The following is a 12,881-nucleotide window of genomic DNA, read 5'->3' as shown; positions in this document are numbered from 1 at the left end:
TGTAATATAGAGAACAAAGTGACCACTCTTGTCATCTGTCATGTTGGTGGACCAGCCAGGACACCACTCATGTTGTTTTAGCACTAGCTCCTAGGGTGACCAGGTGTCCGGATTTAGGCCGGACAGTCCGGATTTTTAATGCCCTGTCCGGCGTCCGGCACAGCTTCAAGCCGGACACGTATTTGTCCTCCTTTTTGAGGCACTAGGCTTGAAGAGCGGAGTTTTTTCATCTTTGCTGGGCTGCAGCGCGATAGCCAATCAAAGACCGTAAAAAATGCCCCCAACGCAGTAACGTATCAAATGATTGGCTAAGAGCGGTGTCGGATACAAATCTGCTTATCATTGGTTAAAAAAGTAAACAAGGGTTATGCTGCGGCATAACATTGACAGAAAGTTAGCATCATGCCAAAACGCAAGACCTCGTTTAATTCTGAATGGATAAAAGAGCACGAATTTATAACGAAAAGCAGTCGAGACTCAGTCCATGGCTTCTGCACACTTTGTCGATGTGATGTCGACGTAAGTAGTCAGGGGAAAGCTGCAATTGAACGGCATGCGGGTACGGATAAACATAAAAGTAATAAACATGCGGCAGGTACCTCTTCAATGAGGACATTTTTTCATGAAGTTTCGTCGCCCCTGGATGACAAGATAACTGCTGCGGAGCTGTGCAAGGTGTACCATGCTGTAAAGCAGTGGTTCTCAAATGGGGGTACACGTACCCCTGGGGGTATGTAATGTAATGTAAGTTCATAAACTGAACATCAAATCAAGTCGGCTATTCCATTCATTACCATAAAGCCAGAGTTTCCCCCATGCCATGATGGTTTGACCCTCACTAAAATGTCTGTCAAAAAGAACTGTGAAAAGAAATGCAACAATGCAATATTCAGTGTTGACAGCTAGATTTTTTGTAGACATGTTCCATAAATATTGATGTTAAAGATTTCTTTTTTTGTGAAGAAATGTTTAGAATTAAGTTCCTGAATCCAGATGGATCTCTATTACAATCCCCAAAGAGGGCACTTTAAGTTGATGATTACTTCTATGTGTAGAAATCTTTATTTATAATTGAATCACTTGTTTATTTTTCAACAAGTTTTTAGTTATTTTATATATTTTTTTCCAAATAGTTCAAGAAAGACCACTACAAATGAGCAATATTTTGCACTGTTATACAATTTAATAAATCAGAAACTGATGACATAGTGCTGTATTTTACTTCTTTATCTCTTTTTTTCAACCAAAAATGCTTTGCTCTGATTAGGGGGTACTTGAATTTAAAAAATGTTCACAGGGGGTACATCACTGAAAAAAGGGTTGAGAACCACTGCTGTAAAGCATCACCAGTCCTACAGAAGTTTAGACTGCGGCATGAAAGTGGACCGGGAGATTTTCAGTGACTATCCCACAGCTAAAGGGATGGCCTGTGGCCGAACAAAAGCCAAGGCATTGTGCGAGAACGTCATCGCTCACTATTCGGTACAGGAACATACCGACTACATAAAAGAAAACAACCTACCCTTTTCCGTGGCAACCGACGCCTCAAATAAAGGAACAAACAAGTGTTTTCCCATTGTGGTAAGGTATTTTCACTTTGATGAAGGCATCCAACATGTCCTGTTGGATTTTTATAGTGACAGCAACGAAACGTCAGAAGCCATAACAAACCAGCTGCTGGCAAAACTTGAGATGTCTGGCTTAGAGGTGAAAAACATGTCTGCATATGCAGCAGACAATGCCAGTGTCAATTGTGGCAAACATAACAGTGTGTATCAGAAGCTGAAACTGAGCCAAAAAGATGTGCTCCCTGCAAACTGTTTGGCCCATATTCTGCATAACGCAACCAGATATGCAGCAAGCAGCCTTGATGTTGATGTGGAAAATTTTTTGTGGCATTTTTCCTTTTTATTATATATGTTAACTACATTTAAGTCCACACATGTTATGCTTTGTGGCACTCTGCACTTGAAAAGATTCATCTCAGTGGTCACTTTTTGAACACCACAATGTATTGAATAAATACAAATACTGTTAACAAACACTTGACTTTAATATTTTTTCCTATTCAGCCACACAAACATCATCTTTAAACCACTCAAAATTGTACTATAAATAAGGTATACCAGAGTCCTATGTACACCATAGTAATTTATTGATATGCCGCATAATGTCCTCCTTTTTGGTGTCATGGAAATGGTCACCCTACTAGCTCCCCTGTCATTTCCAAATGACTTTACAAAGTCATGTGGATAAATTAGATACCTTGACTTGTATTATTTAGAGAACAAAGTGACCACTCTTGTCATCTGTCATGTTGGTGGACCAGCCAGGACGCCACTCATGATGTGTTAGCACTCGCTTTAGTATTTTTACCACTGCCAATTTGTATTCACCACACAAGTTTGCTAGTAAATGAAACGTCTTAACTATCCTTTTAGCTTTAACGTTACCTTATTTGAAGGAGCAATAACATAAAAAATTAAATATATGCAGTGTAAATGGTATCCTGGCTGGTCCATTAATAATGTAGAACACTTAGAAGTAGTCAGTCCAGTTATTAAAAAGAAGTATGCCATTAAAAGGGTATATTTTTTTGCTTTAGGGAAAATAGTTACTTATTGTGGCTTTAAATCAGGTTGCAACAAAGCAAAGTTAAGTCTTTTCATTCTTAAAATTATTTTTTAATTATTGTTGTAGCTTTAAATCCGGTTGTACTTTGCAAAAAAGCAAAGTTAATCTTTTATCATTGCTTCAATTTTTTTTTTTAAATTATTGTCACTTATTGTTGCTTTAAATCGGGTAGGTGAATATATTCATGTAACACATTAGTGGTCTGCTATATTGTATCTATTTCATACCGGATTGTCCGTTACATAACGTTGCTCTTGGGTCACCATGGTGATGGTCCTTATTACAAAGCTGTGCACCATTAAATGACATCATGTTATTTGTAAGGTAAAGAGTTGCATAGTAGTGCTTTGAATCAGCTTGTCAAAGTCAAGTTAATGATCCAATAGCGAACAAGACTCAATCACAAGCTTCTATCTATTTCTATTTACCGCCCTCTTTTGAAGTCAAATACCACAGAGAAAGTCATTTGGGAACGAACACCCACTCTCACTTACCCTGACTTTAATAAATTATACGTTTGTGTTCTGAAAACATGAATTACCATACATCATTGTTGACTGTAGGTAGCAATTTGTGGTAAGCACAGCATATACACGACTACCGGTATATAGTGTAGGCTGTACAAATTGTGTCCTGGCTGGTCCACTAATATTATAATGTCTAGTCTATTTGGGGGTGCCATGGTAATTATAGAGACACTGTTCTCCTTATTGGCATTAAAATATGTGTTGTTGTTGCTTTAACCTCTAAAGGCCTTAGTGGCCACATGCGTGGACAGCACCTTTTAGCTCTTATTTCCAAAATTGTGTACACTAGTGAATTGGGGTCTTATGCGGACATATGGACACTTATACTGCTATCTGGTGGTGTCAGAAGAGTATAACATGCAATGGAATTTTGAAAAAAAAAGTGTAAAAATAAAAATGTGCATGTAACTACACATAAAGTACACGTTTGTGTACTTATGAACTAAGTACATCATATTAAAAGATGATTTTTAGTTTTTATTCTAATTAGGGTCCAATAAGCCCAAATAGCAATGAGAAATAAAAAAAGCATGTAAACAAACAGCTTGGGCCTTAAGCGGTTGAATCAGCCTGGTGAAGTTATCCTTGTTTCATTAACAACGAACAATTAGCTCTTAAAGTGGCTTCTAGAATTCACAAGGTTCCAGTTTAAATCCTCCATGACCCTGGTGCAGAATTCTAACCATTCTTTGGACTTTCCCTACCAATTTAAAGTATCATGAAATATCCCCAAATCAGTATCCGCCCTCAAATATTTGCCTGCTTGTCCAAACCTTCCCACCATCTTTCTCCTTTCCTTATGCTCTCCTCTTGTTTTCATTTCTCCCCGTGGAAAAAAAAAAAAGTCCTCTCGTCTGACTCGTTACTGAGGAAGCGGCGCCGTCCAACGAACACACACACACACACACACACACACACACACACACACACACACACACACACACACACACACACACGCACACACAGAGAAAGAGAGAACAGAGCTGACAGCAGCACAACAACACAGCCGTGCAGCAGAGTCGCACCTAAACAGCCAAAGCATGTGGAAGCGCTCAAAATCTGTTCCGCCCTTTTTAAACAGCAGATAGTTTATACGTCAAATTGGCTTGTAATTGTAACATAAACATATAGGCTTCATGTTACACGGCCATCTTTAATATAAAGAGACACCTCAAAGAAAACAATACCATGTTTCACAAGTACTTTTTAGTCTAGTTTCCTTGTTTTTTTCCTTATTATTTTTCTTCAGGGTCCGTGTCCAGCTTTGGCCAACACAAGGGTGTCCAAAGTGCGGCCCGCAGACCTATTTTTGTTGGCCCGCAGCAACTTGTCGAAGAAAGAAAGAAAAAAACTATTAAAATGTAAGACAAAAACAGCAAAAAATCAGGATGTAATGAAAAAAGCTGAAAAAAAAAAGTATTAAAAATAATATACTTCATCTTTGACACCAAGGTGACACAAAATGTGTCGTTAACCTCTTAAGACCCAAGCTGTTTGTTTACATGCTTTTTTTTATTTCTCTATGCTATCAGGGCTTATTGGACCCTAATTACAATAAAAACTAAAAATCATCTTTTAATATGATGCACTTAGTCCATAAGTACACAAATGTGTGTACTTCATGTGTAGTGACATGCACATTTTTATTTTTACACTTTTTTTTCCCCAAATTCCATTGTATGTTATACTCTTCTGACACCATCAGATAGCAGTATAAGTGTCCACATGTCGGCTCAAGACCCCAATTCAGTAGTGTACACAATTTTGGAAATAAGAGCTAAAAGGTGCTGTCCACGCATGTGGCCACTAAGGCCTTTAGGGTTTAAATATATTAAAAAAATGTTTTTAATTTTAATTTTAATTTTAAATAAAAATAATATTAAACTGGCCCCTGCATACTTTGACTTTTCAGTATGCGGCCCTCAGTGGAAAAAGGTTAGCAAGTCAAGTTAAATAAAAAATACAAACAAAGTTTAGTTTGTTGATTAAAACAATTAAAATACACATTTATAAATTAACTATTAAAAATTACATCAATAATAAACGCTATTGATTGGGTAACTGAACATTATCATTTTTGTACAGGCAGAATTTTTGACACACGAGATAGATTATGCAGTTACACAATCGTAAATATGTTCTTTAAAAAAAAAGACAGTAGAAATATAAGAAAAAAAGCAAATGATAAAAAGCTAAAATGTTCTAATAATTAATCATAATATACTTAATCACCTATGACACATAGCTGACAAAAAGTTTTGTTTTGAAATATATGTAACATCTGTTTTTAGCATTGTTTTTAAACTTACAAAATAAAAGGATAGCTCTTCATAATGCGGCCCATGGTTAAAAAAGTTTAAACACCCCTGATTTAAAATATTAAAAGATCTTGCATAGATACTGTTAAAAGCGCAACTGAACATTAATATTTTTGTACAGGCAGAGTTTTTGACAAACTAGGTTATGCAGTTACACAATTGTAATATTATTATTATGCTATTAGTACAGGGGGAAAACAGTAAAAATGTAAGAAAAATAATAATTTAGAAGGTAATAGAAAAAACTGCAATTTTCAAACTAATAATTAATAATATAGTCACCTATAACAACGCTGATGCAAAGTTTTGTATATATATATACACATATATATAATATTTTTTAATAATATTTTTTAATGAAAAAATATCAAAATGGCCGCAGCATACTTTTTTGACTTTTCATTATGCAGCCCTTAGTGTAAAAAGTTTAGACATTTCTGAAATATTAAAAAATAAAATAAGTTAGTTAGTTCATTAAGAAATAAAAATATTAATTTATGAACAATAAACACTGGTAAATGTGTAACTGAACATTGTTATTTTTCGCACAGCCAGAATTTATGATACAGTAAGTTATGCAGTTACACAATCGTAATATTGTTATTCTAATTATTATATTATACAGGTGGAAAAACAACAAGAAACATTTAGGAAAAAAAGAGCAAAAAATTGGAATGTTATTAATAATACACCTTGTCCTCTGTAACACAGAGCTGACACAAAGTCTGTTTTTTATTCATATATATTTGTTTTTAGCATTTTTTTTAACACAATACAAAAATATCAAAATGGCCCCTCCATACTTTGGACTTTTCAGTATGCGGCCCAGGGTGGATACATTTTGGACACCCCTGGTGGAATATTAGTTTCACCTGTGCTGCAAGCTTCACTAGCCCCACCTTCCTCCTCTCTGGCAGCCAACAGCTTTCTTCTGATCCCCCCACATAATTCAAGTGTGTAGATTTCCGAGCTTATGTTTCACGTTTCCGTTGTTTATTTGCAACTGTCCCTGTTCCTACTAATGCTATATGTTCAGTGCAGCACCGAGGCAAAGGTCAGGACTACAATATGGACTTATATAAGAAGTCTGATGGAAAACTGGATGGTGAGCAAAACAAGTGCATAATTTGGAGGTAAAACGTGTCTTAAGGGTTTACCACAAGGGCTGGAAAATGTCTGCTTGAAATTCCTAATAAAATAAGACATTTCCTATTTGGCCTCGTTGCACATCTAAGATCCAGAATAAACCGAATCAGCCTGATGGGAATAACAAGCGTGAACGAGACAAACCACATCAAAGCGTTACATTTTTTTTTTGCTGTTCATTTTTTACTGCTCTCTTTGTGTTAATCATTCCAAATCGTCTCGCATCTCCGTTGACAAGATTTCCTTCAATCAGTCTTTTTGTGGACTTAACCGGTAGAAAACACATCTGTCAAATTTGAGGGCGAATTGAATGACCTCTAACCTTTCTTTGTAGTTAAAGTTAAAGTACCAATGATTGTCACACACACACTAGGTATGGTGACATTTGTCCTCTGCATTTGACCCATCCCCTTGTTAACCGCCTGGGAGGTGAGGGGAGCAGTGGGCAGCAGCGGTGGCTGCGCCCGGGAATCATTTTTGAAGATTTAACCCCCAATTCCAACCCTTGATGCTGAGTGCCAAGCAGGGAGGTAATGGGTCCCATTTTTATAGTCTTTGGTATGACTCGGCCGGGGGTTTGAGCTCACGACCTACCGATCTCAGGGCGGACACTCTGAGTAATAATTACAAATAGCAAAATTATTACAAATTATTGTAATCCACTTGCAATATTAGTAAAGTGAGTACATTGCAGCAACCAATTGTATTACTCTACATCTTTTCAAGGGACGATACTATGCAAACATAACTTTAGAGTAGTCAGTGTACAGCTACTACTGTCTACTTTAGGATGTTTGTGTCTTTTCACGAGTCATGCACTGTGGTCTTTGGATGCATGAGTGCTGCCGGATCTGTGGTTAATTGAGGGAAATATGACTTCCAATATGTACTGTGATACTCTCAAGTTGTGGCTGGTGTCCTCCTGTTTGTACATTAGTGTTACATCCATGTTGTCGTTGGCAACAACACATGCATATGAGATGTGTTGTGGGCGTGTGGATTGTTCTTGCTAGCTTCAGCTTCGCAGTTTAGTTGCTGTTTCAAATGACCATCTCGACATTGTTTAGTTTAGGACGTCTTTCGGGTCTGATTAATAAATGTTCCATCTTCTCACAGTAACAGCAATTCAGTCATTTATGTCAAGTTCCCTGATATTATTTTGTGTTCATCAGCGGATTGTGCTTTGTTGTCTAATTACGTGACTCCGTCCGCGGTTATTTCAACATGGAGTTAATATGCCCCTATATATATATATATATATATATATATATATATATATATATATATATATATATATATATATATATATATACACACAGTACAGGCCAAAAGTTTGGACACACCTTTCTCATTCAATGCGTTTTCTTTATTTACATTGTAGATTGTCACTGAAGGCATCAAAACTATGAATGAACACACGTGGAGTTATGTACTTAACAAAAAAGGTGAAATAACTGAAAACATGTTTTATATTCTAGTTTCTTCAAAATAGCCACCCTTTGCTCTCATTACTTTTTCGCACACTCTTGGCATTCTCTCGATGAGCTTCAAGAGGTAGTCACCTGAAATGGTTTTCACCTCACAGGTGTGCTTGAAGCTCATCGAGAGAATGCCAAGAGTGCGCAAAGCATTAAGGAGAGCAAAGGGTGGCTATTTTGAAGAAACTAGAATATAAAACGTGTTTTCAGTTATTTCACCTTTTTTTGTTAAGTACATAACTCCACATGTGTTCATTCATAGTTTCGATGCCTTCAATGACAATCTACAATGAAAATAGTCATGAAGATAAAGAAAATGCATTGAATGAGGAGGAGGTGGGTCCAAACTTTTGGCCTGTACTGTATGTATAGCTATATCTATATCTAGAGAAGGGGTGTGAAAAGTATACGGCCCACAAACGGGTTTATTCTGGCCCACAAAATGAGTTTGCCAAATATAAAAATGAGCTGATATTTTTTAATGAAAGGAACTAAATGTGTCCCCTGGATGTCGCAATAGCAATTCAAGTGTAACCCACTTTCACATGACGCTGTTTAAAGATGACAAGTCAGCTGACTTTAAGCGTCTTCTGGATTGGCTGCCACTACTCCAATCAGCGCAGGTGCAAGCAATCAGCTGCTCCTGCTGTGGCTGGCAGCAGATGGCGGCAAAATAATGCACAATACCTTCTTTCATTGTAAATTATCCACTCAACCGATAAAATAACGACACGGTAGGATGCAAAGACTTAAGTCAACTTGACCATCATCTTTGAAGTAGTTTAAGTTCCGTAAAGCGCTCGCAATTGGTTGACGGCGTGATGCGCACCCTGAACTCCGTTGTAAAAATGTGTGTTTCTTCATTTGTTTGTTCCATTTTATTGTATGCTTACATGTTCACATTGGTTACGTTTGTAGTCATGTTACTTTGATGTGTCATTTTGATAATTGTTTTATTTTATAAACGAAACAATTCCTTCCTTGCTATAATATAATTGTAATATTTGAATGATGAATGTGTTGTGGCAGTTGTGGATGTCACCAATGTGGCAGTTTTCCAAACGACTCTAATGAACTGTCAACATGAGAATGCCAAACAGGAAGTGCTTAAAGTTTATTGGCTTTGTAAATACACTGAGAGGGTTCTTCATGGTGTTTTTGAAACGGCACCAATTTTGTCCTCATAACTTCAACGCCAAGAAGATTATTTGTGATATGTAGATTTTCAGACTGTGCTTGTTCTATTTTTGTAAGACAAAGAAAACAATTTTGAAGTTGTCTTTATTTTTAAGTTATTAGGCCATGATTTTACCAGCCTAGCCCACGTGGGAATAGATTTTTCTCCATGCGGCCCCTGAGCTAAAATTAGTTTGACACCCCTGGTCTAGAGCTAGATCTGGTTAAATAGATAGATCTAGATTAATATCTCGAGATAAATCCAACTATATCGTCCCTCTCTCTTAATTAATGCAGGGAGTCCACAGTAATTTTCATTGTTTCATCTCTGAAAAGTGGACAATAATTTGCATGCATCAGTATTTGCAAAGTATCAAAGGATTTCTCAAAGTATATTGTTCCTTAAAAGGATATTTCATGAGAGTTTACCGGCAAACATTGTCTTCTTCTACCGTACATTGACGTCCCGTGAAAAAGTTGTACTGTTTTTTTTTAAGTGGGCATGTGGTCCAGATGCTGTTCCTGCGATCGTGGAGCCTACCTATGAAAATATCAAGGTTGGACGCATGTGCAAGCAGCTTGAGGAACATTCCATACGACTTTAAACCTCACTCGAAGATCATCTAAAAGTTCCACTTCCTCAGCGCTGGCATGTCCGACACAGTGTAGTGTCTGTGAAGGCAGCACAAAGCAGTGACAGGATGATGTGGTGTTTGTGGCTCTTCTTCTTGGGAGGTTACAGGCTCAGTTCAAGTAACTCGTGACGACGCACAATCACGACTCTGAACTCGGACAGGCCGAGTTGGAAACTAAAGCAGGACTTGCTGGACTTGTCAGGTCAAAGGTGTTGATGATTTAGATGCCTTCGGACTGGAATGTTCTCAACTGTAAATGTTTACAAGTTGTTTCTCTATTTAGACGAGCATTTGCGAGGCTCTTTTATTGGGGCTGCGCAGTGAAATTGGATTTGTATTTTAAGAGCCTCCCACATGTTTTCTGGCATGCGGTCTGCGGCACGTAAACAAGCCAGGTTCGGTTTAAAGCGCCGTGAGGTCAAAGGGCGTGGACAATATCCTCTGCAAACGTGCACTTTTTCACCCACATTTGAAATAAAGCGAAGACAACATAAACACTAATGGATGGCAGTCGACCAACACATTGTATCCCACACGGCATCCTGACATTATTTATGATACTGTGCGTGCAGGGCCGGCCCCTGGCATAAACACATTAAGGCGGTTGTTTAAGCCAAAACCACTAGGGGGGCCACAGGATTATGAAGACCATGTGCTCTGCAGGTGTTTCCTTCTTCTACTTTGATGGACTGACTGACCTCATGGATACAATTTTATGACACTTTTATTCAGCGGTGACTCAACATGTCCTCTGTAATAGTTTTAGTTTGGTTGAGCAGCAACACGGCCGCGTCCAATCAAAAGCCCATAGAGATAATCGCTCATTTAGCGTCGCTTCACTCGCCTTCCTCATGACAGATTTACAGACGTATTTCTGAAACGACTGTACTATTTAAGTTTAGATTGTAGCCTAACCATTTCCCGGAAGATAGAGTGTCTAAAGAACATTTGTTTTTTCATTGTTTCTGCCCCTTTATTGTGTTTTATTTATTTTTTTCAAATAATGCCATAGCAGCATAGCAGTTTTGAATGGCCTTAGCTGCGGTAAGAGCGATGGAACACTTTTCTTTCCCCCTTGGAGCTACCAACCTATTTATTACATTTTCATACAGAAACTTTATTGGAATTTAAACACAACATTACTAAACATATAATTTAAAACTGATTTGTAGTTGTCAATATAGTCTTTTTCTTTATTGTTGATATATGATTATTTATAGTAATTACAATTATTTACATATCTTGTAAAATGCTACATTATTTCTTAATATCTAATTATAAACGTACTTGAACTGCATTTTTGTTGCTTGTCATGCACACACAGACTCACACAATAAAATTCACTTCTGGTTGCCAAGAATAATACAGTAAATCAGGGCTGCCAAACTCCTTTTGATCGCAGTTATGGCTGCTACTTGTAACAGCGAGTAATAAATGAATATATAAAGATTTGCTCCGTGATATTAAAATGTACAATTGCATATGCATTTGATCCTTATATGTTTTTTGCCTACTGTGTAGACAGTCATTTTAGTTGCCAGAATTTCATCGTATAATTTACGGTGTGTGGTTTTTTACAGCATATTACTATAAATGGAAAAATGTTGGGTTTTTTACGTTAAAATTCTGGTGACTGAGGAGCCCTTTTATACAGTAAAACCTATGGTTGTTTTTACAATCCATGACTGTACTGTATATGGAAAAAACAGTACAACACTTTTTTGTTTGTTTTTAACGATACAATTATTTTACAGTTTTTATTTCTTTTACATAAAATCTATTGTAATTTTTACTGCTTACAATTTCATGGACAACTCGCTTTGAAATCATAATTCAATATTTATTTTCATTTTAACAAAAAAATTGTAATGGACGATAAATTGTTGCGTTATTAGGAAACACAAAAGTAATAGTTCATTATTATAACTACATTCCAACCTAAATTCATACAATTATAACTAGAGATGTCCGATAATGGCTTTTTTGCCGATATCCGATATTCCGATATTGTCCAACTCTTAATTACCGATTCCGATATCAACCGATACCGATATATACAGTCGTGGAATTAACACATCATTATGCCTAATTTTGTTGTGATGCCCCGCTGGATGCATTAAACAATGTAACAAGGTTTTCCAAAATAAATCAACTCAAGTTATGGAAAAAACATGGCACTGCCATATTTATTATTGAAGTCACAAAGTGCATTATTTTTTTTAACATGCCTCAAAACAGCAGCTTGGAATTTGGGACATGCTCTCCTTGAGAGAGCATGAGGAGGTTGAGGTGGGCGGGGTTGAGGTGGGGAGGCTGGCGGTAGCGGGGGTGTATATTGTAGCATCCCGGAAGAGTTAGTGCTGCAAGGGCTTCTGGGCATTTGTTCTGTTGTGTTTATGTTGTGTTACAGTGCGGATGTTCTCCCGAAATGTGTTTGTCATTCTTGTTTGGTGTGGGTTCATAGTGTGGCGCATATTTGTAACAGTGTTAAAGTTGTTTATACGGCCACCCTCAGTGTGACCTGTATGGCAGTTGACCAAGTATGAATTGCATTCACTTGTGTGTGTGAAAAGCCGTAGATATTATGTGACTGGGCCGGCACGCAAAGGTAGTGCCTTTCAGGTTTATTGGCGATCTGTACTTTTCCCTACGTCCGTGTACACAGCGGCGTTTTAAAAAGTCATAAATTTTACTTTTTGAAACTGATACCGATAATTATGAAACCGATACTTAGACTTAGACATAGACTTCCTTTTTATTGTCATTCAAATTTGAACTTTACAGCACAGATAAGAACGAAATTTCGTTACATAAGCTCATGGTAGTGCAGGATAAAAAAGCAATAAGGTGCATATATAAATTAAAAAATATATATAAATAATATATAAATATATATATATAAAATACCGATAATTTCCGATATTACATTTTAAAGTATTTATCGGCCGATAATATCGGCAGTCCGAT

This window comes from Nerophis lumbriciformis, linkage group LG26 (assembly GCF_033978685.3).
Source record: "Nerophis lumbriciformis linkage group LG26, RoL_Nlum_v2.1, whole genome shotgun sequence".
NCBI lineage: Eukaryota > Metazoa > Chordata > Actinopteri > Syngnathiformes > Syngnathidae > Nerophis > Nerophis lumbriciformis.
Note: the sequence above shows the minus strand (reverse complement) of the source record.